Source organism: Polypterus senegalus, chromosome 7 (genome assembly GCF_016835505.1).
Source record: "Polypterus senegalus isolate Bchr_013 chromosome 7, ASM1683550v1, whole genome shotgun sequence".
NCBI lineage: Eukaryota > Metazoa > Chordata > Cladistia > Polypteriformes > Polypteridae > Polypterus > Polypterus senegalus.
The window spans coordinates 994687-1021409 of NC_053160.1; the positions used below are offsets into that span (position 1 = coordinate 994687).

The window sequence follows — 26723 nt, forward strand, 5'->3', positions numbered from 1 at the left end:
CGACTATTGATTTAATGCTAAATGGCGGCCTGCTTTTTCATTAGCGTGCCGGGGAGGAAGGCTCCCATATTTTCTCATTACTGTATTTTCACATTAATCGAGTGTGGCTTTTTTTTCCTGCTGGCTCTTATTTCCAATTTATTTTTCAGATTCCACCGCTGCGCTGACAAGCTGAGGGGAGGCAGGTGACGCTGAGAGGCTGTTCAGCCAGTAGGTGGCGCTGCATTGAGCTGTTCGACAGGTGGAAGAGGTGAATGGAGAACATTTAGCCTCGTTGTTGAAGGTCCTGAAGGGTTCTGAGTGACACTTTGAGCTAATAACCTTAGGGGAGTCGTGCCACACCCCTGAACCCGAATGCCACCCAGTGCCCACTCTGCCAAGGCCTTTAGGACACGGTGAGGACTCTGAATTTGCACAGAGGCCTTCTGGAACTTACAAAATGAAACGGTGCCTCCTTCAGCTCCTCCTGGGGCATTGCTGCCTGTTCTGTTTATGAGCGCCCCCTACTGTCTGCCCATAATCCAGTCGTGTCCTTCAATATGGCGTCATATTTCAAAACTCATTAACTGTTTAGTGTCCTGTGATGAGGTCAAATATAAAAGGCGCTATAAAGAGTGAAGACTGAGTGACTGATGTCTGCCTTCTGGGTGTGGGTGACTTGTGTCAGGTGCCTTGGTGGCCTCGGTGCCATTGTCATCTATGGGGCTCTCGAGATCCGTGTCTATTCCCAAAAGATATGAGCCTGAAATATGATCTGGGCAGACCTTGGATTACAGACCAGTTCCAAACCAGACTGCCATGCAGTGCCTCCCAGTAGGCATTGGCCAAACTACGTCCGTAATTCATTATACTTGTGACAAAATAACCAGGACAGGAAAGTTCCATTTATTCTCCTGTCCATTATGAGCTCATGCCACTGCTAAGATGCTGGAAGGTGGAGTCCACCCTGGCAACACTGGGCACAAGGTAGGGGGCGCTACTCCGGATAACTAGATTGTTTCTGAGATATGGGAGCAACCAGGACCAGCAGGGTGAAGGTGCCAGCTGAATACTGACAGGGAACAGGACTGAGTAATGTGAAAATGTACAGACCCTTGCAAGGCAGGGGGCTCACACAGAAAAGAGGAAGAAGAAAAAAAAACATGCAGTGCTCAGCCAGTGATGATCACAGGAACAATTGAACCTCAAGCCAGCGTGGCTGCACACAAAACGCGCACTCACACCAGCATGTGACACCTTCAGATTGATCAGGCCTGGCATTGATTGCGTCACGCCATTAGGGGAGCAAAATCATTTGAGTTGCTGTGATGCCAATTAAAATTATAAATCTGTGTGAAAAGTTAATGAAAGGGAAAAGTGAGGAAATGAAGATGAAGGGAAACGATAAAGAGACATCGACGGAGTAATGAGAGACCACGGGGGCCTGTCACCAGAAATACACCGAAGGCGACAAAAGAAAACCGATAAGCTGAACGCAAATAGCAGCACAAGTATGTGGGGTTCAGGGTGATGGGGGCCGGGGGGACGCTTGGTCAGTGAAAGGTGGGAAAGAAAATCCACTAAAGAAAGCAAAAGAACACAGCCACCTGGGCAGGTGAGCCGTATGCAAATGAGCAACACTGAGGCATCATGGGAAAAGGAACTGGCAAAGGCCACCTGCTCAGGCCCAATCAGTGAGGACGTGCTCAGAAAAGGTCAGAGTTCATTGCATATATATATATATATATATATCATATAGCGCCTTTCACTCTATCTATCTATCTATCTATCTATCTATCTATCTATCTATCTATCATATAGCGCCTTTCACTCTATCTATCTATCTATTATATAGTGCCTTTCACTCTATCTATCTATCTATCTATCTATCTATCTATCTATCTATCTATCTATCTATCTATCTATCTATCTATCTATTATATAGTGCCTTTCTATCTATCTATCTATCTATCTATCTATCTATCTATCTATCTATCTATCTATCTATCTATCTATATAGTGCCTTTCCTAGGTATCTCTTATTTTATTATTATTTATTATTATGTTCCTGCTGGCACTTTCATCCAAGTTGACTTACATTTGCCATCCCACTGGTTCCTTTTCTTTTCCCAGTTTCATCACAGGCAGGTGAAGTGACTCTACTCAGGGTGACACAGTGTCAGTAACCCCCCAATCTGTGGCTCTGAAGGCCACATTGGCTAATCTCTCTCTCTCTCTTTTTATAGCCCCTTTACCATCCGCCTGTTCTCTTGGCATTTCCCCCTCCTTTTGTGCCCACCTCATCGTTTCTCACGGCCCCCCTAGAGGTGGTGTCCTGCTGTCTCTCTCTCCCCCTGTTCCAATGTCACCTTGGTGTGTGACATGAAGGCTCTTTGTGTCTCTCGCCAGACATGATGAGTTCCTGCCATGCCCGCAGGTGCTCTGTAAAGCAAACAGAGATAAGGCTGTGGTCGCCTCCCTGCCCCGTGGGCCGTGTCATTGGAAATTGTGTTTCAAATCTGTCAGTTTGTTCAAAGAGGGGGGCAAGCGGCCGCTGCGACACACTGGGGTCTTCTGATTCTGGGCTGCAGAGAGTCCATCAGGAGGTGTCAATGTGAACACCCTGGCTTTGCTCTTTCGATATTTTTGAACCCTGACTGACTGTGGCCCCCAAGGACTTTGAGGTGGCAGCCCCCCGTTGTTTCTGTTTCCCCAAACACTCTTGCATAACCTAAATTCTCTCACTGGGTGGGATTCTTTATTAAGAAGAGTGGCAGGGTGGCGCAGTGATTAGCTCTGCTGACTCCTGGGTTCTGCTCTCCACGTGTTCTCTTGGTGTCCGTGTTCTTTTGTCTCCAGGTACTTCACTCTTCCTCACACATCACAAAGGGCGCCTGTGTGCGTGTGTGTGCGTGTGTGTGTGTGTGTGTGTGTGTGTCAGTTCTAAAGTGTCCTCCTGGGATGGGTCCTGTGATTAACTGCTGTCCATTTCAGAGATGGTCCCAGCCTTGATGCCCCTGTGATAGGCTCCACCGCCCGTACACAATGCACTTTGTGACCGCCATCTTGAATCAGGAGCTCCGCTTTACTGTCATCCCCTCGTCATCTCAGGAGCCCATTATCTGAATTTTAGGGCACTTCTTCCTCATCAAAGCCACTTAGTCCAGGGGGTCTGGTGCAAGCAAGCAGGCCCTGGTGGTCCCAGTGGACATGTGACTGTTTTCACCCCATCCACAATGGGTGCTGGCTTCTGTAGCTCCTGTGCTTCAGGAGGTGCCACACTGACAGGGCATTGGACACATAAGAGGCCGGGCCACGTCTGCCATGCTGATGGGCCCCTCGTTATGAAAGAGAACAGACTGGTGGCACAGAAAGACCAGTGAAGCCCAGCTGGACTGATTGGGAGTGACTGAAGGGGTACTGAAGAGCCATTGAGAGGAGACATGGCAGAGGAGGAGGAGGAAGATGACAGCTGGAATGTAAGATGGGCTCTTTAGTGACGAGGAAGGTGGCACCACGAGAGGCTGTTGGGGTCTTTCAGCAGATGGCACCCAGGGGCACCACAAGACCTTGTTTCGGGCCCATCTGAGCCTGTGCCCACTCACCCATGGGTGCTTCTCTTGGTACTCCTGCCAGGTCATCTTCTGGATTGCCAACTGGCACTCCTGCATCCACCAGCAGTGTGGGGAGGTGGGGGGCTTTAGAAGCTTAAGCCATTGATCTGTATGTCCTCACATATCACGTATGTTCTAAGTGCCTTGAGCACTGGAAAGGCGCTATATAAATAAAATGTATTATTATTTTTATTTGTCCTGATGAATGCCATACCATTAAATGATCGCACAAGAAGCCCCAAACCCCACCATTAGAGTATTAGAGGGGCTAGGACCCTGATACCTTCAGGTCCTGGAAATCTCACAGCTGGTGACATATGTGGCACATTTTCATGCATTTAGCTTGGTGTTTACTGCCCTCTGTTGTGGTGCCATTGCCCTGACTATCCAGTGAAGCTGAGATCCCCTTTAGCACTCATTGCCATTGACCACCGACATGGAGACCGGTGTTCAGCCACCACACTCAGGCAGGCAAGTGGGCAGCTTTACTGTGTGAAGGGAAGACCCCAGATGGCAGTTCCAGTAAGCTGCTGTACTCTCCTTACTCAGCTGGGACAACAAGTTTAAAAATGCAGGGGATCCCCTGACCACTAGTGGGCAGCAGCAGCAGCAGCAGCACTGGCCCATTGAAGTGTCTCTCCCAAAGGCTGCTGGGAGTTGTAGTTTCTGAGGGAGTTTTTGACCCAGACATGCTATGTGGTGAACTGAGTAGAAGCCCTGTGATTGGCCACTTAAGAACCTCCAGCCCCTCAGTCAGATGGGCATGGAGTCAGGTTCAAGGGTTCAAGGAAAGAGAGGTGGAGAGGCCTGAGGTTCAAAGTGGGGAAGTGTTGTAGGCAGCTCAGGGGGAAAACAAGAACCTGAGCAGGTAGGCTGATGCTTTGGTTTCTGATCTTTTCTTATGTTGGATTTTCCCCAAATGTAAGCTCCCTCTTTTATTCTTCAGGGTCTCTGTTTGGCTGCTCAGGGACTTCTTTGCAGCACCTCAAAAGGTGACAACCTGGCAAATCTCTGTAGCCCACCTTAACGTGAGGGAGCGGCTTCTGAGGACTTCTCACCTCCAGCCTTCAGATTATATAGCGCCTTTCCTTACTGAACTCCAGCCCCAGACCATTTCCAGATGTTCTGTCATCATCTGACTTGGCCAGAGGCTTCCATGATGCCCACTTCCTTCTGATGCCGCCTGTGTATTTTTGTCAGGTCCGTGTTTTAACTTTCTTTTCCCCCTTTTATGGTCCCACTGACTCCTTTTCTCAGCTGTAAAGATTGCCAACCAAATGACCACCTCACATCCCCAAAGCCCACCTCTGGCTTTAGTCGTCAGGGAGTTTTAACCCTTTAAGGCTCAGTAGACAATCATGACAGGTGCTGATGGTGGACTGCGATGTCAGGTGACACAGTGGGAAGGGGCGGAGCCTTTAGGGAGTCAACTGAGACAGAAAGGCCCCCTGCTGACCGACACCATGAACTGCATCTGTGAAAGTCCTGGACGGCCACATGTCTGGGTGCTGAAATATGCAAAAGAAAACCCACCTGACTGTAAGGCGCTATATAAAATCAGAGGGCTGCGGGTGTGATTCCCCTCCACTCCATCTAGCGCCTTGTGCTGCTCTTCTCCTTTTAAAGGGAGGACCCCCAACATTCACCCGAGCAGAGGAGCCCAGTGACAGACGGCCACTCGAGTCTGCTCAGCTGGTGACGTCCCGCCCCTCGCCGCTCTCATGTTACATGGACTCCCACTGTGAAGACGCTGTCATTTAGCGGCACAGATTGATGAAGCGGTGCTCGTTTCTCTTCATCTTCTTTAAAAAAAGCTCATTAACTTGAAAATCACACTTCCCTCTCGGCGGACTCGCTGGCGGACTCAATGGCGGATTCAATGGCGGCTGTGATTTGTGTTTACTTTACAGAGCAGTCACATCGGCTTCACTTTGTGTCATCTGCAGAGGAGCCCGGCGTCCCCACGGTGAGTGGCACAGCACGGGTGTCAACCGAGGCCATCGAGCAGGAAGGCGGGGGAGGGACAGGTGGATGGACAGAAGGATGGATGGATGGATGGATAGGTGGATGGATAGATGGATGAATGGATAGATGAATGAATGGATAGATGGATGAATGGATAGATGGATGAATGGACGGATGGATGGATGGATGGATGGATGGATAGGTGGATAGATGGATGGATAGATGGATGGATGGATGGATGGAGCAAAGTCTTCCAGCTCTTCCCCAGATGATGGTGCTTTCATTCTGAGGTCCTACTTGAAGATGAACCAACCGCCCAGTGAGCTGTTGGCACTTCCAATCTCTCTTGTCTCCATCAGATGCCCGGCCTCTTGGCATGCAGGTGCCCCAGCAGCTGTGTGCCAATCCTTCTTTGATTCCCACCTCATTCAGGAAGATACCACCTGCTGGTGAGCGACCACCCAATGCCCAGCTCATCTCCATCCAGTTCTCTGAAGATTCTTCCTCCTTGTTCATCGGGTCATTTCTGTTTGGTACCAACATCATGCCACTTCATCTTAATTTGCTAACATTTTGTTCCTTTGTCACCATGGAAGGTCTGACATAAAACTGATTTGATTTTATATGTGCATTGTGCTATGGGTTGAAAGGCGCTATATAGTTCAACTCAGCCTGTGTATGCACATATTGGCATGCTACCCAGCTGTTGAGGCCTTGGCAGACTTTAGACGGGCGCTTTTCAGACGTGAAACATGTAAAGGGTACAGGACTCAGTGCCAGTGGTGAAAATGAAGGAAATCATGGGGGCATCTACTTTAGTGGAGAACGTGGGGGCCAACAATACTATTTAACATTGTTGTGTCCAGCCAGACGAGTCTATCATCCCCTCCTGATCAAGCAGGTGGGACACTCCATTTGGGACCACCATATCGGGCAGGTTAGAAACAAAGTGAAAGAGCAGCAGGATTTTCAGTTGTTGTATAAGACCCCCACACTTACCGACCAGACTGAGAAAGACGCGTGGGGACACCGTCAGGGAGATATTATGAGAGTTGAAGTTGGTGAGCCTCATGCCATCTGGTTATGGCTCAATGACAAGCCCCCCCTACCTCCACTAACATCCCCCCGACTATATGTGAAAAACACTGGCAAAGCACTGAGCCTGGGAAAGCCGCTCTAAAGGCGACGAGCCTCACAGGGGACGCCACTTCACTTTCTGTCCACTAGAGGGCAGCAACGAAGCCGAGAAAGGAGAATGTTCTGCGCTGCAAAAGGAGAAGAGACAAGCCGTCTAATCGGACACGTGATTACGTTTATATAGCGCCTTTCTAGCTATTCAAAGCAGACAGTGGGGAGCCCCTTCAACCACCACCACAAACCACAATGCAGCGCCCACCCACCAAGATGATGTGACACAAGAGATGTGATATGAGCCTTTGGGGTCCATGGCAGGGGATATCAGAGGGTCAGAATGGATGAGGTCACGGTAGATAAATTAGCCAGGACACTGGGGCACATCCAACTCGGTGATCTTTTATCATCACAGGGAGCCGAGACCTCAGTTTTACTTATCGTCTAAAGGACGGTGACATACAGCTCTGTGTCTCCGTCACTACACACAGACTGTAGAATTAGAGCCCCCCTGCTGGCCTCACTATCACCTCTTCAAGCAGCAACCCCAGCATTTCCTTGGTGGTCTCCCACCCAAGTACTGTATGAGCACAAACCTGCTTAGCTTCAGGTGGGTGAGCTGCTGTGGAGCACAAGAGGGACAGAAATCACAGCTGATCAAAGAGAGAAAGACAACGAGGACCCCAGGAGTCACTGCACAGGTGACTGGGGACTGTGAGGAGAATCCCGATGCTCCAGGGCTGCTCTTTGTCCTCTTTGTCCTCACCTTCATCTTTAGTGTCCTGAAGCTGTCACTCGGCTGCCTTACATGTGGGACACCTGCTAAATTTCTGTCCACTAGATGGCAGCAAAGAATCGTTCCTGCTCTGGGCAGGCAGTGGGGGGGTGTCTCACTTCATGGCAGCCCCTTTAAACAACAGTTGTAATGAGCTCCCCGGCCACTAGGTGGCAGCCTTCCTAAAGATGTTTAAGTGTAGGAGGACCCTAGGCATAGAATTTTGATTTTGGAGGAAGACAGCGGCAGGAAGAGGAAATAAGGGGCTGTGAGGAGAATTTAAAGCCAGTGGGGCCTGACCCTTTGCGTGTGCGTCTTTGTGCACTCCTTCGTCTTTAATGCCATCTTGCTGTTCCTCCCATTGTCTTTCATTACCACGGTATACAAAATACGTGCCGTGAACTTTTTGAAAATGATTCACCCCACGGCCCCCTCCAGATCTGCCTGACTCACAACCACGTCTGCCCACGTGGTCTCTGAAAACGTTTGACCTCTGCTGCATATAGCGCCTTTCAAGGCAAGCACCCTCCGGGAACACTTCACAGAGCCATGGAAGCTGCTAAGGTGAGAGGTAATGGCGTAAAACGGAAAAGCCCCCCGCTTAGGGCGCTGCTCTACATTAGGAAGACTGAACTTTGACTCCAAGAACGTCACTGTGACGAACGTGAATTTCTGGGGTCAATTCATTCATTGAAGAACTCTGTGTGAATGAACATCAACGTGACGTTTAGGAGGACCTGATGGAGGACCCCTGGTCACCGATATAAGCGGAGAGTGGCGGTCCCGGTCTCACTCGATCATGCGATAAAGTCAACAAGAAGTGAAGGATGACGAGCCCTCTATTTGGTCCACCGACCGGAGCCGAGCCAGACGGCAGCCCCCCTCACGCGTGGGCCGCGGCATATGGCGCTCCTGGCCTCGTGTCAAGAAGCTGCCGCCGCCTCCCGCTCAGCGCTTCGGCCTCCGTGGATGAGCTGCTGCTAACAAGCCGGAGGGATGCGCTTTCTGCACCGGGCCACTGGGGGCGCAGCGAACTGACGCGAGCCATCTCGGTGCCGAATGGCTCATTTTATCTGAGAACCCGGGAAGTCGACACTCGAGGGTGGAGACGACCACCCCTCCGCCCCTTGGATTTGAATTGCGTGCCAGTTTCCCAGCAGAGACAAAGGCTACACGCGCGCGATGCTCTCCTGCTAGTTTGACTCATTTCTCCTCGCGCTCATTATAATACGAAGAAGTGCAGAATCGATACGTTTAACCAAGCAAAAGCATATCAGGGAGACGCTCTCATTTCCACGGGTCACCTAGAAGAGACCCAAAGAGAGGAAACCCAACTGCGAGGGCGAAGTGAGAAGGTGAAGGTGAAGCGCAGGCGCGTGCACGGGAGGCCGCGCGTCCCCGCGCCTTTAGGATTTCGCTTCGCACGAGTCGCCGGGTGTCGCACTACCGCGCTCCGCCAACTCGGCCCTGGATGGATGGTATCAGACGCACTGGAGTGACTCCGGTGTCCAGGGAGCTTGTCTCCCGCGTTCCGGCTTAAGGCTCTCCTGCTTGAAAAAGCCTCAACCGTTCAGCTAATCTCCTAATTACTGAGACATGAGCCAGTGAAGTCGCAGTCGGCCCGGTGTCTTCCCTCGGGATGCACTGCTTTGCTTCAAGGCATCCATCACATCCAGAGCAGAGGGTTGTTGTTTTTTTTTTTCAACTTGATTTATAAGCCTGGAGCTGATTATTTAGATTATTCACACACGAGTCCAAGTTTACCCAAACTGCGCTCCTCCGTGGCGACACTGGTGTCGCAATGTGTGTAGGACTCCCGTATTCTGCTGGATTGTCGCTTCCCCTCCGTGACCATGCGATATTCCAGGCACAAAGTGTAAAATTGATGGGCGGCGTCCACCGCTTTCCTCCGGTTTGACTCGGGCACCCCCAATACCTGGAGGACACACTCAAGTGCCACCTCAGGGCACGTCTGGAGACTGGAGACGAGTCTAGAGAAGTCAAGCTCCATGTCTTGCGGACCCCACCGTTGGAGCAACTAGTCCAGTGCCTTTATAGTTGGCACTAAAGGGGGCGTGTTGTAAAGAAAAAAACGGTGCCATCGCCACCCGATCCATTGTCACCCTGACAAACAGAAGCGATCCCGGATTGTCATATACCCTCGTCCACATGGCCTCTGTATTATGCGCTATATAAAATGAAAGCGGTCTTTAACTGAATTGAGATTAAATGAACTGCTCTTAAGCAGCTTTCGAGGAGCCTCATACTCTGCCCTTAAATATCAAGCAGCACAACCCGCACCACGTCGGACTCGTAGAACCGTCAGGTATCATCCCAGCATGTGTCACGGAGTGCCAGAGACTAACAAGTGGGCATTCCTAACAGATGGGAGGCGCAGCAGCTCAGCCGCTGCCTCACCGCGTGCACTTGAATCTAAAGTTGGGTCCCACTCCAGGTGTGCACCACGCGCTCCTCCAAGGAATCCAAATTCGGTTTCGTGTCACCCAAGCCACGCAGGTCTCGGAGCTGTACGCTCGGTCTCGATAATCCACGACAGGGTGGGCATTTTTTTTATACCGAGGGCATCTCTTTCCATCGGCAGCTGTTTAAATAAAGCTCCCAAGGTACACTTCGTCAAGGTTCCTGAAGAGAAAGCTAATATTTATGCATATGCGCTGCGGGTTCGGCTCGGTGCGGGGCTCTCGTCGAGCTGCTGCATGGGACGCAAGCTGTTTGCTCTATTTTAGTCCGCCACTCGCTTTTTTGCCTCCTCCTCCTCCTCCTCGTTCTCCCCCTCCTCCTCCTCCTCCTCCTCTCTGCCAGCGGTGCAGGCGCAGCTGGCTCTGACCCAGTATTCGCACGCATGCAGCCACACCGTTCATGGACGCGGCGGCAGCCGAACGCACGCACAAGCACCGCTACGGAGCCTCGACAGTTCGAGTGGGGGTCCCTCCTGCCCTTCGTCGACTCGATCGCCCCGCCGCCAAGTACTCAGTCAAACCATTAGGGGCATTTCCCGGGGGGGTGGGGATCGGCGCACCTTTAATCCCTTTCAGACTTCATAGAGTCCGACGGTAATTGTCAGAAGGAAAGAGACACTTGACGACGGCTTTACTCCGCGTTTAGCGTTCGACGAGCACAGAGAAAAAAGCCCTCCCTGCCGCCGAGGCCGATGCTTCAAAGTTTGCTCTTAGAACAGCTTATTAACAATGGGCTGAATTGAAAGGGTGATTTGTCAAGGTGGGATGCACTGACTAGCTGTAGCCATTCACAAGGAGAGCTGCTGAGCAAGGAGCAACCCCTCTGTGATTTCTGCTTCGTGCCCCGGTCGTGTGTGTGCAGACTCCACTGCTCTGAAAAGGCGAGAAGGGGAAATAAAACAAAACGAAATAAAGAAAAGGCAACGAAAGATTACGAGAAAGATAAAAAAAAAGCGAGAGAGAGAGAAATCCCCAGTGCGGGGAGAGTGGAAGCGGCAGAACCAAGGACGGAGCTTCTTCTGCCGGCTGTCATCGTGATTTCATACATCTGCTGATCCCCCCGGCGGGGCTCGACACCGCTCAGGCTCATTCGTTCAGAGACTTGATCTGCTCTCGCCGGGCTGATTCCTCCTGCGGACACGGGAATTAAACGCCGCGCTTCGAGGTGAGTGCCGAACGAGCGTGTAGCCTGGCTGGTGGACTGGGGGCTTACACGGCGCCGCACCTGCATGCCCGATACCTCCGTGTATGTGGGTTTGAGTGTGTGTGTGTGTGTGTGTATGTACAGTACGTATGTATGAATGTATGTGTGAGCACACGCGATCCGCCGGGTCTGCAATACGAGCACTTCGCAAGTTTGTTCGTGGGCGTCATCCTCTTCTTATTGTGCTGCTAATGACGCTTATTTATGACGGGCTTTGAAATGAGCTGCCTTCGGGCTCGAGGCGAATAACGGGCTCGGCTGATGCTAGTTTGGGGGCACCCCGACCACGTAACGTTACTCCTCGGAGCGCCTTGTGCTTGTTTTCTTGCTACAACGAGCTTCGTGCTTAACTGCAGAAGTAATGCCTGGAATTACAAGGCAAAAGTGCGAGGGGCGAGCAGCTCGCGATCACATAGAGGGGCTCTTGCCAGTTAGAACGACGTCCTTCTGTACTCCTCGCTATACTGGGGCTGGCATTGCATGGGAAGCGCACAAAAAAGGGGGGCACGCAATCCGCTGATCCAGTAACGAGCCTTGAAATGCCATCCTTCACATGCCTCGGACGTGCCGCCCGTACAACGCGCGCGTGTGTGTGTGTGTCTGTGTGTGAGAGAGTGTGTGCGCTCGGAGGATCTCACCTCTCACACACTCACCACCATACACCGGCGGATTTGTCTTTCTTTCTTTCTCTCTCTCTATCTATCTCTTTTCTGCATACGTTTCATTTTTTCCTGCCTGTCACTGACAGCTCCCTTCTTTTCCGCTCCAGAGGTCCCCTCTTCTGGATCGACTTGCTTCTCAGGTAAAGGGGACACTTTTTTTCCCCAACACCCCACCGATGAAATATACATACCGGCGCGCACATCCTTTTTACTGCTGAAATATTTAGGGTCATGAAATTTTAAAAAAGCGACGCCGTTTAACCCCTCCGCTGCTTCTTAATGCCACCTGCACTGCCGCTTTAAGAATCGCGGAGCGGCTCAATGAAAATCTTCAAGCCATAAAATTTTAAAAGTCCCTCAAGTGAAGACTTCCGTCTGCAGAATCCTCTGAAGTGCCGCTCCGAGTCCAGTAATGGGGCGGAAATGCTGGCCGCGGTACGGCGGGGCCCCTCGGGGTCCGGCACGGAATGGCTGCTCTGTTGAACAACAAGAAAATAATAATAATAATAATAATAATAATAATAATAATAATAATAATAATAATAATTATTATTATTATTATTATTATTATTATTATTATTATCTTACACTTGTCATGTCAACCAGATATCAACCCAATTGCGGCCCAAATACACACAAACCCACCGTTTCCGTGACCTTAATAATCAACATCATCATCACCATCATCATCATCAGGACTCTAATTCAGGCACAAGTTAGAAACCCGCTATGAATAAGGTGTTAGTATTCATGGGGCCTATTTCTGTGTATTGTATTGGCCCCATTTTTCTTTTTGACACCCACTGCACACCCAACCTACCTGATGAGGGGTCTCTCTTTGAAGTGCCTTTCCAGCGGTTTCTTCCATTTTTTCCCTACAAGTGTGTTTTGGGAGTTTTTTCTTGTCTTCTTAGAGAGTCAAGGCTGGGGGGCTGTCAAGAGGCAGGTCCTGTTAAAGCCCATTGTGGCACTTCTTGTGTGATTGTGGGATATACAAAAATAAATTGTATTGTAATACAGTGAGCTTAATCATCATCATCATCATCATCATCATCATCAAGGCATGGAGCAGTCAGCCTTGATTGGGGTGTCACTACATCATGGGGCTCACTTGCACATCCACCCTTACTTCAGTGAGCTGAATGATCATAATCAACAACATCATCATCTTCATCTTTATCATCACCTTTCATTGGCTTACTGGGGGAAGAGATGCAGGATTCGACCATACATGAAGTGACATATCAATACCGTGGCTTAATATTATTAACTTACTATTATTAATTTTCATAACCTTCTATTTTCTATACATAATCTTCATCATCATCATCGCCATCGTCTTAAACCTGATAATTCAGGTACAAGACAAGAGCCAGTCAGTCCATCCCAGGTTGTGCTTACACAAACACCCACACTTTGGTGAGGTTAATAATAATGTATTAATCGTCATCGTTATCATCATCATCGTCGTCATCACCATAACCTTATCAAACGCACTTCAGTTTCAAAGGGCTGGAGATTATCCCACCAGCATCCGAAGTAAGCAAAGAACTGGAGGTGAATGGGCAGCCAGTCTATTGCAGTGGCTACTTAAACACACCCACACCTCAATGAGGATAATAATAATAATAATAATAATAATAATAATAATAATAACGACAGTGTTATATAATCCGCTCGCTCCAAGTAATATTTTTATTTTTTTCAATCTTATTTCGAGGTGGTGGGTTCGGATGGGGGATTAAATGGGTTTGTGGGGGCGGAGCTCACCTCTTCAGCGAACAACGTGACGTACCCTTGGTGTAATAATAATAATAATAATAATAATAATAATAATAATAATCGTTATCCTGCCTGTTTTTAACGACAGTCGCTCTTTCATCTTCTAAGCCACCACTTCGCCGCCTAACATAACAGGGTGTCAGGTTTCTACTGCAGGTGCGCTCGGTCACTCCGTCTATCATATAGCGCCTTTCTTGTCTGTCTGTCTGCCTTCCTTTCTGGTTGCTCTAATGTCAAAGTCGTTATAAACTTATTTTCCTTTGAAAGGGGCTATAAAGTCAGGTGATGACCTTTGTATTTCGTGCTGCGCAGTGCTGAATTGTCAGGCCGTGGGCTCAGAGGGTCGGAGTGATTGTGAGTTTCCTTGCAACTTTCAGAGAGCGGCGCTGCGTGCGTGTTGGGGGAGGGATGGACACCTCTTTATGCCCCCCAAAACACCACCACCACCACCACCACCACCACCGTTCCCGTGCCCGCGCTCATCCTGCCCTTCTCTAATGTCTCCGTTTTTCATCCCAGCGAGCCGCTCGGGCCGCTGTAGCCTGACCCGGTTTTCTAGCGCCCCACTTGTGCTCATCCTGATTTATTTTTCTCGGCTCATCTCCCTCGTTGTCTTCATCGCAGTTCAAGTGCGCCCTTTGCTCGACACGCCGCAGGTGATCCCGGGAGCCTTCGGTGTCGCCGATGCCCCCTCTGTCGGCCCACTTTGATTTTTAAGGGGGGTGTGGGAGGCTGGAGAGCCCACCGCCGGCTTATTGCCGCTGGTGTGAGCGGTGGGCGCAGCCTCGAGATGATGATAACATGTAGCACTCCTTTTAATGAAATGCTTTTTAGGGCCATTATGCAAATCCGCTGCCATCTCGGCGTTGTATTGTGCGTGAGCTTCAGCGACATGCCGATAAGTGAAGAGTGAAGTTCACGGTAGCGCGCTGGATTTCATTGAGAGGGTCTTATTAATGTCCCCCTCCCCCCAAATCTCTCGAGAATTACATATTGGGCCCGCGGGTCAGCGGTTAACGCAGTGCGCCTTTCTGATAGTTGAACGAACGAATTGCAAGCCACCAATTCACACGAAATCCCCGCTTTAAAACGCTTCCCTTTTCGTCTTTCTTTCTTTCTTTCTTTCTGTAACCTGACTAAAGCGCGAGAGCTGCATTAGAATTGCAGATGGGGCCATCTCAAGGTTTTTTTTTATCTTCTGCCTTTCACTTTTTTCCGCCTTTCATGAATCTGTGGATGTCAACAAAAACGAGCTTTGTGCAAAAGAGCGCATCTCGTGTTGATTTACATACAAAATGCAGCCGTCGTCATTTTGCGGTTGGGAAATTGTGTTTGACAGTTAAGGCATCATGGCAGCTTTGACACGACTGCGCTGATTGGTTCAAATTGGTCATTAGATGTCATATAACATTATTAGGCTGGGAAAGGCGGTATGCCGTTAAATAAGTTGCTCGTTTTCATAAAGCGCTAAACCGCCGCACAACACCCCGAGCTGCAGCTCTTCAATGCCGGGACAGAAGGTTCAGCCATCGCAAGCTGAAAGGGGGGACTCGCGCCGCATGCCCCTTAACCTGCACTCAGGTACCGGAAAACGGCTCCTCTGCACCGTCACTCGAGTCAGCCACCCGCCCTAGAAAAGGAGAAACACACAGGAGAGGACAACACACCGTGTGCAGACCACCGTCCGTAATTGCCGACTGCGTCAGTCCATTCCGGGGGGCTGTCAGGCTCCAGTTTGTTTTAAACATCAGCGTGTCCTTTTGGAGCAGACGACTGACCGGCGCCTTCCACGTTCATCTTAGGGAGGAGTCTGGGAATTCATATGGGCGTCAGCATCAGGCGCTTTATAAAACCCGACCCAGCAATTTGAAGTGGGCTACGGGATATCTAGACAGATATTGAAAGGCACTATATTATAAATAGAGGGGTAGACGCACTAGATAGAGGGACAGATTAGTAGATGTTAAAGGCACTATATAACAGAATGACAGATATGTTTAAAAGATGTCATATTATAGGCAGACAGATTGATATGAAAGGCGCTGTATCATAGATAGATAGATAGATAGATAGATAGATAGATAGATAGATAGATAGATAGATAGATAGATAGATAGATAAAAGAAAGACACTATATTATCTAACTAAATGAAGATCAAAAGTGTGGAATTCATTTCAGAAGATTTCTCCCGAGGTCGCCGTGCAGGTAGAGAGTTGTGGAGATGTGAAAGGCGCTATATCATGATAGCAGATGGAAGTCAAAGGCAGTGCATTCATGACAGGACAGGCGCTATATGCAGATCCCTTTCTTGCCGATGTCTGCAGCTTGGTCTCGCGATTCTGGCTGGTGTCTCCTCTTGTCATTTTCGTGATGTTCTCTCCTCCGCCGTCTGTTTTTCCCGCTCGCTGTCGCTGTGATGGTCGCGCTGATCTCCGCGTTTCCTGCACGTCTGTAAGACGAGGCTCACATCTGCCGTTTTTATTTCGGTTTCTTCAGCCATGTCCGCGGCTCCGGTTATTGCCTTGAAGTGACACCAAGTGACTGTCGGCGTGTGCGGAGGCCCGTGTGACAGCCGGGCGGCTGTATGTGAGGGGGGTGCCGCCGGTGTGATCTTTTAGGGGGTTAATCTCCAGGGCAGCCGGCAATAATTGAGGCCAATCAGGTTGGCACTGCGGCAATATGCTGGGGGCAGAGCGAGTCCTCTTTTCTATAATTCACTTGATAGGCCATTTTAGAAGAAATGAGATAGCGAGCGCCTGCAGATGACACCAAATCCAAGTGCGAGCTCTGAGAGCCTTCGGACCGATGGCTGTCTTCAACATGCCATACCTGATTGTATTTCAAATGGCTTCTTCCTGCCAGGCGTCCTTGATGTGGGTGCGGGGTCTGATGGCACGACGGGGGGCACTTCAGAGAAACACTCACTCCTGTTCTCAGTCTACTTGTTCCTTTTTGTCTTGCTCAAAATTTGCTGTGCTGTTGTTTTAGCCAGGGTGGTTTTTCCATGCCAACAATATATATGAGCAGGTGGACTAACTGATCAACCTCCAGAATGGAGTAGAATGACTTCAGCAGTCCTTTAAATTTCTCCAGTGACGAGTCACCAATAACTTCCTCGAAAGGTGGGCAACAGCTGAGGGAGTAACTTCTAGAAATACTTGTAACGTCACTCTGTCCTCTAGAGGGCGTGTGGACTAAAGAAGCGTGCACAGTGCAGAGTGGAGGCGGGGCGCAGTAAAGGTGAAGGCGGGGAGGAGCTATGGGTGGCAAAAATGGGTGGAGTCATATCACCGTGGGCGGGAACATGTGCAGCTGTAGTAAACTCTTTGTTTGGGAGCCTCACGGGTGTATTGGCTGAGTTCTCAATTATTCATTTACAAAGAATGTTTCCAAACTTTAGAATTGTTCATTCATTTGTAATGATTGCTTCACCTTGTCACTAGCAAGTCTGCACAGACGCACAGCATGTATGGCACCTTACAAGAGTGTTCAGCCTTTGTCAGTCATAATTTGTGGACTCACCACTAAGGGAATCTTAAGATTGTGTGGCACTGCCAGCAGGTGGCACTCTTGTGTTGTCTCTGTGATCTCCAATGTAGGCAGGTGGCTAAGGATGTGAATACAAAGTTAGAATTTGGCATCAGTAGCAGCAGATGGCTTCTAGTGCATTTGGAAAGTTGTGTGTTCATGTATTTAATGTCTGACCAAGCCTTCTCCATGGCGTAGTGGCTCCTGTCCCAGTGTGATTTTCATAAACTGTGCTCAATGGATTCCTCCTGATTTTCTTGTGCTCGTGCTTGTGAACTTTCATTTCTTTTCACCCCATTCAGACTCTTTGGTTGTCTACGTCTTCTTACATTTTTTTAATAAAGTGTAATTTGGAGAGTTGCTCAATGTCTCTGATTCGCCCGTCTCTTATTGCAGTCCCCATTGAGGTGCAGTGTCTTAGGTGTCACACTTGATGTTTTTCTAAGTCAGCTGGTGGAACGTCACATTTAACAGGTGACACCCCGTGGGCAGTCACTGGCCGTGCCAAGCTGCTCTGAAGTGCTGTCCACTCACAAAGACAAACTGTTGTCCACGTCTGTTTCTCATGCAGACCCATCTGCCCCTGTCCTCGGCCACTCAGGTGACTTTCTGGATTGTTCTGTCAAGCAGATGCTGGTGCCGACTTGATGCTAATAGGAAAAGCGCTCAGGCAGCTCTCCGTGGTGCTGAATTTCTCTTCTGCATTAACAGTTCATGAAGGTGAAAGGTGAAGAAGGTGGGAAGGCCTGAGCTGACCGTGATTGTAATGGACGTGTGGACATTCACTAAAGGTGGGGGCATGACCAGCTGAGAGACTGGAGAGAGAATTAACTATGGAGTCGGGGGGTGTTCTCTGATGTTGTGGGGGGCAAGTAGAGCGGGGGGGGGGCTGTTTGAAAGGCATTGTGGGTAAGAGGAGACACAATTGTCACAACTTATACTGATTAACACCAATGGAAGTGGAGTGTGGGGATTGTAGAGAATCTTCCTGACTGGCTAAATCCAGATGGACAGCCATTAAGTCAGCCAAAGGCTGTGGAGTCGAGGAGTGAATCTGCTAATAATGTGGATAGGGTGCCTTCCTTTTAGAAACTATAGGGTTAAAAAATTGACTTTAACCCTTAAAGATCCTCAGTCTTTAGGGAACTGCCCATTTAGAGGGGTGGAGCTTCCTTAGGGCCAATCAGATGTCTTCGGTGGGGAGGGGCAATCGCTCTCTTCGGATATCTCCTGACATTAATTAAGGGTGCCACTCACATTTGTGACACTTTTGTATTCGTCACGTGGAGTGGCTGAACCTCCCCACTGGGTTCACCGCCCCACAATCATCCATTTCAGGAACCAATAGGAAACTGGCACCACTAATGGCATCAGTGTGCCCAAAGCAGGACATTTGCCCCAGAGGGTCAGCATTTGACTAACACTGGCCACACAAGACTCAAGCTGCATGGCTTTGGGCTGTAAAGGGAAACCAGCCAGAACACAAAGAGAACGTGCAAACTCCACACAGGACTGAAGTGACCTCGAGTCTGATAACCTGACCCACCGGGCTGCGGCGTAATAAACATCATTACAAGTCAAGTGATGACAGTCTGTAATGAACGAGGGTTTGAAAATTCACTTTCATTTCAAATCAAAGCGGTTTGTTCCTCTGGATCCTGATTGGGCTGGAATGCTGCGTTCAGGAGAATTCAAAATGAACAGACGCGGCTTTCATCCACATTGCATCAGCCCTGCACATGCACTTGCTGTCATCCTCCTAATCCTAAGTGAGTTTCGGACGGGCTTTCAGATTTCCTGATGGACACTCTGGGACTTTAACATAGTGCCCGGGTGAAATCAGCTGACCCGTGTGCCTCCCAGCAATGAAACTGAATTGGCAAAGAATCAAAATGTGAACCAAGGCACGTGAATCCGCATCGGCGTGAATGCAGACGGAGGGTGGGAGGAGTGGGGCCAGGGGTTTGGGGTATAAAGTGCACCTTTATGGTAAATCTAGCTGACACGTTGATCCAAAGCAACTCACAAGTCAGAGTACATTATTACATTTTACAGATTACAGTTGGAACAAAGGCAAGACTTGAACGGGAGTCCTTGTGGTTCAAACTCCGGTCGCAATCTGCTGAGTCACACGCTGTTTGGTCCTCTGTAGATATTATGGGGGACAGGCCCCCTAACTTGATGGATGCTGTTCTCTTTTAAATGGGATCTGAGGTTCAGGCCTGCAGGGCCATCTGAGACCACTAGAGGGGGCCCATTCTGCTGGATTATAAAAAAGGAGTGTGGGGTCAGAGAGAGAGAGAGAGAGAGAGAGAGAGAGGCCAGCTGTTAAAAGAGGGCAATTGGGGGTGTGGAACATTGTGTAGATTGGGGTCTGGTGTTCTTCAGAGCTTTGTGTTTCCAACTGATTTTAAGGGTCTTATCCCACTTGACATTCATACTGGGGTTGAGGCTCAAGAGAGCAACCCTAGAGTGCACTCCATTAAGGTGCCAGTGAAAGCCTGCAGAGAACTGTACCTCTCCCTGTGCCCATTTGAGCTACTAAGGCTCAGGCGGTGGGCACTTTATGACTTCTTACTGAAGGTTCTGTTCATAACCTGAGCGAGTCTCCCTCGAAGCTCTTGATAATTTGAAAAAGGGGTTGCATGTAATAGGGTTCAAACTTAAACTTTAAAATACATATAAGTCATGAGGTTTAGGGCTCTCCATTATTATTAGGTAAGTATAGCGCCTTCATGAGCTAAACAATCCAAGATATTTGATTAAACAAACAGTAACTCGAACATGCATTTCATGTTACAAACCAGCAGACGGATCTTGGTACAGCGCCTTTTGATTTATGCACACATCATCACAAGACAAGACCATGTGTGTTGTGCGGATCAGACTCTAAGATCTGCACTCTCACCAAAGCGCCAGGCCGCCGGGCATTTTCTACCATCCGGTTCCCTTCTTCGCTCGTTCTTGCTGCTTGAGCTTCACAAGTCGTTTTCTCGGACACACGCAGAAGGAGCTCAGTTCAGTTTTCCCTCTTCACCTGTAGATGGCGCTGTTGACAGGCCAGTGTTCCAAGGCTTCCCACTCGAGCGAGTGAAACACAAGAGTAAGCCTGAGTAAGACTGCTGCATTTTCGCCATTTCTCTTCCGTTTAGTCGTCGCCTCTCCCAAATGTGCTTTATTTGGTATTTTGTACCCCTCCTGTCGCTCGTAGGGCGTGCTGCTTTATTATGCAACGTCGAGTGCTGTGCCCCGAGGGGAGCGCCGCCGGCTCGCACGCTCTTGATAATCAGCCGCCGTGTCTTTCCAGACGATGTCCTCTGGTCCGGAGTCCCGCGGTGCTTTTAAACTGCAGTTCTCACAGCGCTGAACACATTCGCTTTGGCGTCACCGACATCGCTCGGCCCGGCATGTCGTCTCTCCTCTGATTACAAACCTGCAAGGCTGAGCTTCACACCTCCAAGTACAGGAAACGGAGCAGGCTGGCCTGATTCACAATAAAGAGGCTGTTTGACCAGCGGCCCTGGCCACGGCTTCAGGACCTCGGACAGCACCGAGGAGAGCCGCCGCGGTCCGGGGAAGGCAAGGCGCTTGAAGAGGGGCCTCAATACTGGCGCCCCTCATCAATCGCTGAGTGTAGGTGAGCGAGGCACTGGCATCTGTCGAGGGGGCAATGTGAGTGAAGCGAAATGGGGACAAGAGTGGGCAGTCGTCACCCACAGGGGTGTACAGATGTCAATCAACCAAAAAGTGAACAAGCAGGGCACCCTAAGTGGGACTTGAACCAGGGGACGAGTAGAGGGTATTGCTGCTCACTGCTTGTCTGTCACCTTGTCCACTGAACAAAATCAACACCGCATGTTATGAGTAAGAGCCTGAGACAGAGAATGGCACAAACGAGAAATCTGCTCAAGCGGTGGGCATTGAACGGACAGAATAGAGCGGAAAGAAAAAGGAGACCAGCCATCTGTGGGGACCTGTCGGGCTACCTAATTAAATTATATAGCGCCTTTAACACCCATCTACCTGTGATATGCTGTACTGCCTCCTACCTGTAGTACCTTTATAGAGCCTTTCATCTATCTATCTATCTATCTATCTATCTATCTATCTATCTATCTATCTATCTATCTATCTATATAGTGCCTTTCACTCTATCTATCTATCTATCTATCTATCTATCTATCTATCTATCTATCTATCTATCTATCTATCTATCTATCTGTTATATAGTGCCTTTCACGTCTATTTTTTATACAGCGACATTGTCTTCTGCCATATGTATTATCTGTCATATTTCTATTCACTTGTGTTGTTTAGTGTCTTTCGTATTTATCTGTTCTGGTTGTCCGAGGTAATCAGAGGCTCAAAGAAGAGTACATTTTTGGCCTTCCACCCAACTGTCCCCATTTACTTAACATTATGATACAAAATAGGCTTGATGTCGTAAAATAGAAATAAAAACTGTCCCTACCTCAAACAGGTGAGGTGGCTTGTATATCAATGGCTGTTTTGTCTGCCATTCTTTGGTCTGCTCAGTCAGTAAAGAAGTGGCGCCTCCTTCTGGGCGGTCGTGTTTTTATAGCCCAGGCACCAAAAAGAGATGAGTAAGTTGCCATCATTGGGTAATTTTTCTTCATTGTGGAGGATGTAAACGACAAGCAGTTTGTGGCAGCGCCCCCTCTTGGTCCGGGGTGGTAACACATTTGTCACACACTTGGGGATGACCCTCTGACGTGTGTGTGTGACACAATCTCTTTATTTGTGTAGAGATTTTTTTTCATCAGTCGTCATTAAACATTTCAACCTTTTCCTTCTCTGTTTCATGAGATTGTTTTCCACTCGTATCTCACACCCCAGCACCTTTTCTTCTTTCTCCTTCTCTTTTTCTTTCTCTTTCTGTCTTTCCGCCTTCTCTCCTCTTCTGGCTCAATAGTGAAGTGGCAGTGGGCTTCTTTCATCCTGCCCCCCAGGAGTACTTTTGGTGGTCCGCTGCTGTGGTCCAGAAGCACTTCTGGGTGAGATGGAAGCCCAGCAAAGCAAGGGCTCCACATTCCCTGAGACCCCCGTCCCCCCTCATTGGTGGCCCCCATGTAACCCAACACAGCTGAGTCACCAAACTCCAATTTCCATGGAGCCCTGGGGGGGTAATGCCCTGTATAAGTTCTCTCCCTCAGTCCTTCCAACATGTGGGCATCCCAGTGGGTAAGGGTTCTGGCTGTCTGCCACTATATATATATATTTATATTCAGTGGGTAAAGGAGCAGAGGAATCTGCAAAAATAGTTGGGGTGCCAACTGGGCCCCCCAGTTTAATGTCATTGTCTGTAAATCAGCCTTAAGGGGCACAACACCAGAGAAGAGTCGTGCCAACTGCCACACAAGCCAGCGTGGCTTCTCTGAATTGTGTTGGGCAGGTCGGGCTCAGGACGTTCCTCATGCTGAGCTCCCCAGCCTCAACAACCCACCCCTCCAGGGAGTCTGGAGTTTTAGGGTCTTCTCAGTGGGGCTTCTTGGCACATTATGGGGGTGTGTCAGTGGTCCTCACTGGGCGCCTTCTTGGTAGTGCCCTGGAGTGGCGCCACATGCACCAGCAGAGTCTGGAGGGTGACCCTCAGATGCTCATGTGACAATATCCACCATATTTATTGACATATACAGTATAACGTTTCCCCCTCTCTAATTCTTTCCAAGCCCCTTTGCCTTCTCATTTTCCAATTCCTCAGTTGTGCGCCTTTTCTACCAATAATATAGCGCCTTTCACACCCATCTGTCTCTCCTCCTCTTCTCTTCTCTTCTCTTTGTTCTCAGTACATCTCAGCCTTCCCACTCGCCCCCTTCTGTCTTCAGCTGGCCAGACAGATTTGGTCAAACGGGTGCGACGCGCACAAAGCCACTTATACAGCAGGTGGCACCGGAGAGCTGAAAGAGTGTGCCACGCCTCAGGAATCGGTGCCACTTTTATTGGGTGGCCAATGTAGACGGGGTCCGTGGTGGGCCACTTCCAAGGGTCAGTGTGGCCCAAGGCATGCTGCCAGCTGACTGGTGAGATGGGTGTGATGCCAACTGTACAATAGGGCTGGCATGTGGCACCAACTGGCTTCTCCGTCTGGGGTCGTGATCCTGCTTGAGTCATTTAGTGAAAAGGAGTTTGACTCGTGCCGTGCACATCTTGGAAAGTGACAGTGTCACTGTGTTGTCACATGAGAGCACCACACGCTTGTCTGGCATCTTGTGAGCGAGCGACCACTGCTGACCCTAATAGTGCAAATTAAAGACAACTTAGAACTTCAGGATCATAACGATGAAGAATGGCCCCTCAGCCCCGCACGGCTCATCGATCTCAATCCAGCATCCCCTGCCAACAGAATGGACGGCTGTTTGCTTTCGAGCGGGTCACACGTACCTCTCTGTTTTCATCCATTCAGCTTATGTGAGGTGACATTGAAGAGGGACACTTGCACCCGTGTTCACAGAATTCTAGCTCCGCCCCCTGCTCTGCCCTCAGCCTGTCCAGCCTGGTAGAGACTGGCACAGCCCCACTGCTTTTAGGTCCCTTGTAGCAGAGCCAAAGGGGGGCCGAGCGCCTCCTTTTTGCGCTGCTGTGTTTCTGCAGGAATCTCAGATGCCCATTTTGTTTGTTCAGCTCTTAATGCCAATCGTGTGTCGTGCTTTTGGATCTTCATCAGGTTTGTTTTTTGCTTGGACTTTCAATTAAACCATCTGGATGGACTTCTTCAGTTTTTGAGCCACCTCACCGTGGCACCCTCATTCAGCTGTGCCCAATATGGTGCCATGACATTCCTTACCCTCACAGTGCAGCTCACCTGTCTGTATGGCACACTGGTGACACCAGAGAGGACAGGCCTTTTTTATTTATTATGCCCCTCCCATTAACCAGCAGAGATGGGCGGAGTCAAGCAAACTCCCCATGTACAGGGAGGGCCTAAGGGGGTGGAGTCCAAACCCAAACGTGACCAGAAGATGGCGCCAGAGGCAGTGCCCACCTAATCCTGACAGCAGACGTTGACTCCAATGCGCCACCCACTGGAGTGGAAAGTGGAAATTTAAAGAGGAAATCATTCACTTTGGGGAGGACCACTGGGTGAACAGACAGCGAGGGTCTAAAGGTGGGATGAGGGGATTTCTACACACTTTATGGGTATAGTGAGGCAGCCATGTTGGCATTCAGTGGCCAGACCCCAGTCTTCTCACTGTCCATCTACTAGCTGTTCGCAGGGTGCAGGGTGACAGGGTGACAGGGGTGTCATAGCTTTGCCAAAGACAGCGTTTGTCTGGGACCACCCAAATTGAACCCACGGACCCCCTGAAAGCCTGAGAGTCAAAACCGCAGTCAGTACCTGATCGTGAATTTTAAAAAGATGTTATGGGGACGTCACTCAGTGCCCGATGATGACCCGATGATGTCACAAGTCACATGTCCCAGCTGACCTGACCCAGAAACAAGAAACAAATGAACACAAAATGTCGGCGCCCACCAAAAGACAAACTGGTGCAGCAGTGAGATGTCAACTAATATCCAGCGCTTCAGACTGGAAAAGGAAACTTAGAAACAGAGGCCGACGCTGATTTGACACCCAAGAATGTGATGAAGAACATAAAATAAATCAAATAAAAACAAACTCCAGTTGAAGTAACTGGGATCATGGAATAGAAAACCTGAAAAAACTCCCATCATAACAAAGATGACGCCACGCCATGTAGTCACATGACAGCAGCCAACGCGGCCGCTAGTACTCGATGACGGGGCGCGTGGGTAAAAGTGACCCGAAATGACACATCACGACAAGCAACAGGAATCAGGACAGGGGGCCGTCCTCAGGTGGGCCAACTTCTGTCACCTCGTCATTGCTCTCCTTGTTTGACTCGTCTCTGCTTAAAAAGTCTCAAAAAGGACAGAAAACCTCAAGAAACCCCCGAGGCCTAACATTATAGATAAAAAATAAAATAAAATAAAAGGCCCAAGGCCTAAAACTACAGCACAGGCCTCTGGCCTAAAATCTCAAAAAGGCCTAAAGCCAAAAATGAAGATCCCGGTGCAAATGAACAAGACGCGTTGATTTAATGTCAGTTTATTAAATGAAGAAAAAATGAAACGAAAATCCAAAGAACACACAAGAATTTTCAGAGTCACAAACTCCAAAAGAAGGAATTTAAAAATAAAGTTAAATCCTAACTAAACCAAGAAAACCCAAATGTCCAAGTGTGAGAGCAAATGCATCCTGAACGTCTGACCAGGAGGTCACTGCGACAAGAAAACTACAAGAGCGATGTGAGACCAGAGTAAAGAAAGGCGCTATATGTTATGTACCCGGTCACTGCAGGAACACGCAAACAACGCAAAAGATTTCTGTTCTGCGTGTCGAATCTTAGATGAGCTGCGTGTGCTCGACCATCACAAACAAGACGGACACCCTGCGAGACCCCCAAAAGGAGCCTAAAGCAGGCCCAGAAGAGACTCACTGCCGAGGTCAACCTGCTGGCTTCAGCCTGTCGAGGACTTAACTGGGGAATCATAATCATAATCATAATCATAATCATACATTTTATTTATATAGCGCCTCTCCCATGCTCAGGGGGTAAAAGTTTAAACAGTTAACAGTTTAAAATAGAAAGACAAGTCAAAAAGGCCCTGCAAGGGAGAGGATTACTGCAAACCCCTGGCTTACAGACAGAAGCCCTTCAACAAACCTTTAGATTTATTTTGCAGCCTCGTTCAGGAATGACAGTCAATCTCAGAATGATTTGGGGTGCCATCTGGGCCGTCCCATTTAAGGAAAGAGCAAAAGTAAAAATGATGCCACGTGTGGCATTGCTTTGCCCTAACGCTGGGCTTAAGAAAAATCAACAAAGGGAAAATCGCAATGATTCCGTCTCCATTAGGGAGAATCCACAGCATACAAGGAGAGAAAATTAATGAACAGAGCAAACAGTCCAAAAGAGAAGAGAAAAGCAAAGCGTATGAAACCAAAACTCCATGAACCGCCGCTGCTGGACCTCACCTGCTCACAGCCCTTTATAGCCAGGGGGAGGGGCAGGGGGAGGAGCCAACCGCAGCGACGTCCTCTGGAGAAGTTTGGATTTTCCATTTGGGTTTTTAAGGTCGCAGAATTCGCTTTGACTTGCGCTTGATGCTCACGGTGGATTGTTGGACTGATGTTTTGTTTGGTCACACCTTTCACTTGAAATGATGCCACTTGGCTGGGGGCGTGTCCTGGAAGTCGCATCACATGATGTCATCAGCTCCGCAAAATACCTAAGGTGTTTGTTTTGAACATGTGAAAGGCGCTATATACAGTAAATGTATTGTTTATAATTTAAGGCGAGGTTTAACAGTCGGCGAGAGCAGGCTTGGGGTTTTTGGACTCGGCTGAGAAGAAAGATCAGCTTGACTTTTGATTTTGCCCCTTTGTGATGTTAAGGTTGACACACAAGTGCAATCAAAGTTAATGGGACGACTAGCAGAAGAGTCAAGGAACTGCGGGCAGAAGACGAGGCTCAAAGATCATCAAACCCAAAACCCGTAGGCGACAAACATGAAGCCAAAGTCAGAAACCACGAGAACGGCGGAATGTGTTTTTGTGA

General features: G+C 49.1%; 1 protein-coding gene across 2 annotated transcripts in view; it reads left to right on the forward strand.

Moving 5' to 3' along the window:
• The first annotated feature begins 8537 nt into the window (after positions 1–8537).
• Positions 8538–26723, forward strand: part of lingo2 (leucine rich repeat and Ig domain containing 2) — a 578579-nt gene continuing 560393 nt past the window's right edge. Inside the window, exon 1 of one of the 2 annotated variants that reach the window (XR_005634271.1) lies at positions 8538–11109. The gene's annotated coding sequence lies outside the window, so the exon portion shown is untranslated. The remainder of the gene's footprint in view (positions 11110–26723) is intronic. The other variant, XM_039758139.1, reaches the window with a different exon arrangement.